This window comes from Leiobunum rupestre, chromosome 7 (genome assembly GCF_980474605.1).
Source record: "Leiobunum rupestre chromosome 7, qqLeiRupe1.1.hap1, whole genome shotgun sequence".
Classification (NCBI taxonomy): Eukaryota; Metazoa; Arthropoda; class Arachnida; order Opiliones; family Sclerosomatidae; genus Leiobunum; species Leiobunum rupestre.
The window spans coordinates 56,088,592-56,095,182 of record NC_143390.1 but is presented as its reverse complement, the minus strand read 5'-3'; the positions used below and the strand labels follow the sequence as shown (position 1 = coordinate 56,095,182).

The 6,591-nt window shown below is 30.8% G+C and overlaps 1 long non-coding RNA gene across 1 annotated transcript; it reads left to right on the top strand.

The window, feature by feature from the left end:
- Positions 1-3,118: 3,118 nt before the first annotated feature.
- On the top strand, positions 3,119-4,222 carry LOC149937520 (uncharacterized). The gene is made up of 3 exons (XR_016482379.1): positions 3,119-3,228; positions 3,329-3,412; positions 3,888-4,222. It is a non-coding gene; the product is annotated as an uncharacterized LOC149937520 (long non-coding RNA).
- Positions 4,223-6,591: the final 2,369 nt, after the last annotated feature.

Here is a 6,591-nt window from a genome sequence, read left to right as displayed (position 1 = left end):
ATAAACATTTGGAACTAAATAGAAATCGGAGTAAATTAGAGAATTGCCAACAGAAATTAATTTAAAAACAATTTAATATTTTGGAAAAAATAATACATTTAAACAAGAACAGATTAACGTTTTTACTAAGAACAAACTACGATAGCATTGAACTCTGCTTAGCCGCTGAACTACCTAACTCCCCCTACTCGCGTCTAGTATTTTAAATTTAAGGTCCTGACCGCCATCTGCAGAGTAGCGGCCAAATTATCTCTTGGCGACTTCGATGGATTTATCTCCAGATGTAGCGTTTCTTTTCATAAAGCTGGTTTTTAGATTCAATTTACAATAGGGAAGTTAGAAATGGTTACGCGTGATTAATAACCTGATTAGGTCATTTCTATTTTCCAAAAGTAACTGTTATTACCAAAGCTTAACGTTAAAGCTGAGATAAACTGTATTGAGATAATGCCTATTTCAAAATTATTTCTGAATACTAAGTTAGTAATTTAAAAATAAAATAATTACACATGGAGATTAGAATTTAAAAACCTTTATTAGGTTATTTTTAAATTACTAACTATAGTTTTTAACCATGGACAATAACAAATTCTGAATACTAAGTTGGAATTTTTATTTTATACGATTTACAATGGTGATAACGACGATAAAGAAATCGTCAGATTTTGAACTTTCTTCGTTTATTTCAATTGCTTGGAGCCACATTTTAGATAATAAATTTCCTAACTCTGTACTATCATCTTCCATTACTATCTCAAAAAGCTCCGGCAATTTCACACATATACATTGTACGCCACGCCGTACGTATTGTCGTATTATTTAAAGTTGAGGTACATTCTTTGGAATAGCACGATTGAGATTTCTTAATGCATGCTTCCCAAAAAGTAATATCACATGATCTAAAAATTTTAGTGTGGTTACCATACTAAAATTTTTAACAACATTGCCATAAAGATGAGTGTAAATGTCCCCACATATCCATTCTGAAGATCGTGAAAGTCCCCACTTTTAAGCAAATATTTTTTAAACACGAATTTTCCATTTTCTAATTATATCCCAATATTTTGAATCATTAGATAAAAATTCCCCGAATGTTGGAATTGAGGTCCCCACATATAAAAATTAAAATCGTGTGTAAATATATTTTTACACCAATATCAACTAAACATAGCCAAAATAATACAATATCTTTTAAAATAAATAAATATCATAATACGTATAGATATACCAATAGATATATCACTTATTATTTTAGAAACCAGCCGCTAAAATCTGATTTTGCAGATAATTATATAAGTTGGCCAAATACTAATTATATTATTTATTATTCTAACAAAAACTATAGGTATTATAATTATTAAAAATCGAGAAAGTTAAGGTCTATTCTTCACAATGGCCCAATTATTTAATATTTTAGAGACACCCGAATCTGAACTAACATTGTGAATTAGCTCAAATTTAAGTGGGCAAGACTAATTTCTTTACATTAATCATCCGTATGTTACCAACTAAATATTTTTTTGAAACTAATCTTTTATGAAATTTTCGTTAAATAACATATGAGCTTAATATCTATTCTCTTATCTCTGAGCGTCTTACTCTATTCACAAATTATTGGTTGTGTGCAAACAAACCTACTAAACTCGATTATATGAAACATAATTTCTCGAATGTCATCAAATCTCAAATTGGCGTTTTTTGTACTATAATGTAAGAAGCTACCACTATTATATCAAGATCAAGAGCAATAGTTCGTTAACTTCGACATTCGCACTCTCGATTAGCCGGGAAGAATTTTTTTTAAATATTCATGACTGATCAAGATATCAAACGAGACAAAATTAAAAAAGCAATGATATTTTTAAATTGGCCTCCTGCCACCTGTATTTCGAAAATCTTTTTTAGAGTTAAATCAACTATACGAAATTTCATTGGTTTGAAACCTGCCACTACCAAGCCGAGAAAATAGGATGGTTTCACACAAGCAAATTTCAGTAACGGCTATTTTCAACGTGAAAATATTTATTTCTCTTATCCCTGCAGTAATGTTTCCCATAACAGCCTGAGTTCATACTAAAGTGAGTCAACAAGTACAATTAATTTGCGATATCTTTGCGTGTCATCCATTTGATACCCAAATATACTGTAAGGGCCTCTAGCAAAGACATTCCACACTTTTAAAGAAGTGATCGCGGGCTCGCTCCAACTTCGACAACGATTATAAAAGAGCTTCTTAGACCGAATGACTTGCAATATTAGTTTGAGCTTCGCTATTCAGAAACTGAAATTATTTTAAACGATTTGGCAATATTATTGTTGGTTTAAAAATAAAAACCTGGCACCAATTGAAAATCGGGGTAATTTCGTCTCAGAGTTGGCTGACCAAATCTTTTGATTAAAAACACTCGAAATTAAAAAAAGGGTTAGCTTATTATACATCATAACAAGTCGTACCACACTATTTTAGTCCCGCCAGACTTTATACGAAACTTAACAATTTGCCTGGACCATATTTCTTATTATCGATTTTTTTCAATTTATTTGAGCAGGTTTAATAATGTCAGTTAAAGATATAAAGCAAAGGTAATTGACTTCCCGAGTCCCGAGTCGAATTAGGCCTGTGTGGGTCCTTTTGGATGGACTGCTTCTTATTCACTTTTCAGTCTACGGGCTCCCACTTCTATATTGTCACCGAAATTACCTTGAACAATCTCATTTGACCAAAGGTAACTTACGGCTCCATTTGATATATAAACGCATTTTAAAAATTAACACAATAATGAGCTTTAGAAATAACCGGCCTATGAAAATAATCTCTTCTAATTCATTTCATCGCAAGTTTAAAAAAATTGGCGTAACAAAAGAACATTATTTTTCGTCGTTATTGCCCTTTTTACTCTTTTCGAGTCGTATCGAAAGAGATGATTTTCTACGTATTCAATTAAAAGAGTTATTTGTGAAATGTAACATATTTTGGAAAGTTTATATCGCCATTGTATTTTCTTGATTAACGATATCGTTGTCGTTTTTAAAAAGCAGACAATTGGTTTCATAAATTTCAAAATTAATATTATGGAAATAGTTTTGCCATTCTTGTGGCGCATCATTATAAATAGAAGTCTATTTGAAAGCAGTTTTAAACGTAACAAAGAGGTGTGCGGATTTGATCTTAACTCCAGTGATCCTTTTCGTAATCTTTTTTGGCTTTTGCATAAAGATCGTTCTAAGGTAACAAATGTATTTTTTAAAAATCAGTTCCGGCACGGAGTAACAAAATTTAAGTTTCTCAGTTTCATTCCAAGTATTAAGATTTTACTTTTTTTTGCAGAAATGATATTTAAATGCTTGGTATTCCTTTTGGCTGGCCAATATCTGTTTCTTAACGCCAATGGCAAGAAGAAACTCGGAGACTGTAAGAAAAAATAGTTTGTGATTTCATTTTGGATCAAAGCTACGTAAAAACTAAAATTTCAGTTTTCACGCTGCTACCAAATGTTTCGCAGATTTAAAAATTAACTTTTACAAATATGAATATCTAGTAAAAATTCGCAGCTGACCAAAATTGCGATCTAACTCTAATCTATTAAATTCACCAGCAAAAAGTTGATCCTACCAAGAACATAAAAATCTCTAAAAAATCTGATTTAGGTTTTGTCCCAACTAAATATTTTTTTTTTTTTAAATCAATTTATTTTTGAAATGAGTACACTATGTATATTAATTTATATATTTTACCTAAAATTTGAATTTTTTTGGAGAAACCTAGTCAAAGAAAGCGCGCCAGGACTATAAAAAACATAAAATACTTTTAAAATTAGTATTAATGCAAAAAAGTTTGTTTGATTTAATTTTTTTAAATGTAATAATTTATATCTATTCGGACTCAGTGTGCGACCGTCAAACGATACATCAATGCGAGCTCGTAGATTGCCAAAAAACAAATTTTACCGCTGATTGCCTCATGCCCTCTGACTGTCAAGACCGTCATCGTCACTTAGATGAATGCCGATTTCGGTGCTTGTGCCGAGTATCATCAGAGTATTATAGATACTGCATAAAAAAAACCGCAAAAGCATGTCGTCCTAACTGTCACATACAAAACTTAAAAGTATGTCTTCCTGAGTGTATGGAAGTCTACAAAAAAGTTCGTGCACTTCAATATTGTGTTTATGGGATAGACAAATAATAATCGTCGCCAATAAAAACTACTATTGAAACTTAATGTTTGAAATGTCACTTATTTTTTAGTTTGATAACTCATGGTGGAAGAGGGGGTTTCGAACAATGTGGTGTTTAAAGCGTCTGTTTTTAAAATGAAATATTGAGTTCGGGTGTCAAAAAAATTGCAGACTCGCGTGTTACGGTTTTATTCAAACTACTTTTGGAACAATTGAAAGTAGCAGATACTTCAAGGAGATATATTTATAAATAAAAATGAAATCTTCATGCGTTATTGATTTCATGAAATATGACTTAAAATAATATCTTCATGCGTTATTGATTTCTTATATAAAGATAAGGATATGGATCGGGATTACGATCATGATAGATAGATAAATCTATAAATATGCCTTTTGATTTTCTTATAGATATATCTATAGATAAATATGCCTAAATATATAAAAATAGATAGATCTATAGATATAAATAAAGATATAACTTTCGGTTTATCTATCTTTATATCTATAGATATACCAGTAAATATACAGTTAGTATATTGTTTTTTATTTTATTGCATTATTTTGTTTTCGTATAATTGATTTTTGTGTCAATTTGTTTTAACCCACGATTTTAAGTTTGGTATGTGGGGACATCCATGTTCTTTACATCCAACATCCGGGGACATTTAAAAACATTCGATTTCTAGCGATACACAAAGTATAGGTATTTTCTTAGAATATTTAAAACTTTGTGTTTTTAAAATATTTAATATCAAGTGGGAGTTTTTCACTACCTTAATAATGGATAAGTGGGGACATTTTCACACATCTTTAGGTGTATGTGGTTGAAATTATGAATAATAATAATTTTAATTTGTGGGGACTTCAATAATTATATTATTGGTTTGGTTTAGCGTTCTTTTATTGTTTTTCGCGTAAAATTATATTTTCTCGTGAATTTAATTTGTGGGGACTTCAATGATATTTTCGTCGAACAGTCGGGGACATTTATGAAGTCACACTTTAGATTTCCAATAAAATAATGGAATGTATCTAGAAAACATAAAATATTTACTATTCGTTTTAAATTTCTTCTACCTAGTCATTATCGTTACCCAATTTTTATTTCATCATTTTCTTTTTTAGTGATTTACTCATGTTTAAACAGTTTTATTACGATAATCATTTTCATGGTATTTTAATTCAGATTTAATCACCCTATTCGTGATTAAAATCCTTTGTTTTGTGAGTTTTATTATTAACATTTCGATATAATTATTTTCATCCCTTTTTATCTATTTATCATAAGTTCATGCTATTTATCACAAATTAAACAATTTGCCGTTTCAAATTTCCTCTAGACTCTAGATGTTATTAGCTTAGAGAAGCTAACTGAAATTGATAATACTATAAGACATCTTATCTCTGGGAAATCGTCCAAAAAGTATACTCGCTTCCCAGATCACTGGTTGAAACTCACATTAATTATTCTAACTATGCGCTGGTTTTGGCGTTTTAAATCATCATGGACATCCAATTTATAGTCTATTGCGCGTTATTTAACTTCGTACATTACAAAAAAAGATAAATCAGATATCGCATTGAGAAGTTTTCAGTAACGAGGCGGCAGATCGTTTAACCCTTCAGCATTTGTATGGAAAGTCATTAACTTTCGTATTCATTAATACCGTTGCCAAGGAACAATGAAAGCGTTTACTTCAGCGATTCAGAGATTTGAAATCCCTAAAAGAGAGTGGCCCCGAGAGCGCAGATATATTAATGAAACATCTGGATGATAATATATATCCTTATGGCCCTGGTTAACGGGAAAAGACTTCTTTATATGACTGGGCGAGATTCTACTATCGCGTACCAACGAAGCCTACCACAAAAGAACAATCTGAAATACGTACAAAATTGTGAAGGCTATTGGCCCCTATGGACAGCTTGTTTTTATTCATCAGCTCTTATCTTCTGGAAAAAGTGTTCTTTTCCAACGAAACCAATTTCTTGGAACATTTCCGACAGCTTTCTACAACTTTCTCATTCAAACGTTTTTACCAAAACCCGAAATTATTTCCGATTTTTCTGAAATTTAGGATTTAAAGCGATCCCACTCTAGAAATAATACCCTGAAAATTTTTCCACTCTATCTTTTGCAATTTCAGAAAAAAATGCGCAGTCAGACAATTCAAAACACCCTGTATTAATTTAAGTATTGCTTGTTAATAACATTTTTGAGTTTAAATACTATATTTCAATAAGAAAAACTGACATTTGATACATAGTTTACGTTTTTTACTTAATATCCTGAGTAGTTCTTTTGAAGGAATTTTTCATAAAATTCAGATATGGTTAATTCGATGAGCACCCGATGCTATATAAGATAGTAAGCTGAAATTCCACTGGAAACTGTTTTCCGCTCTTTGAA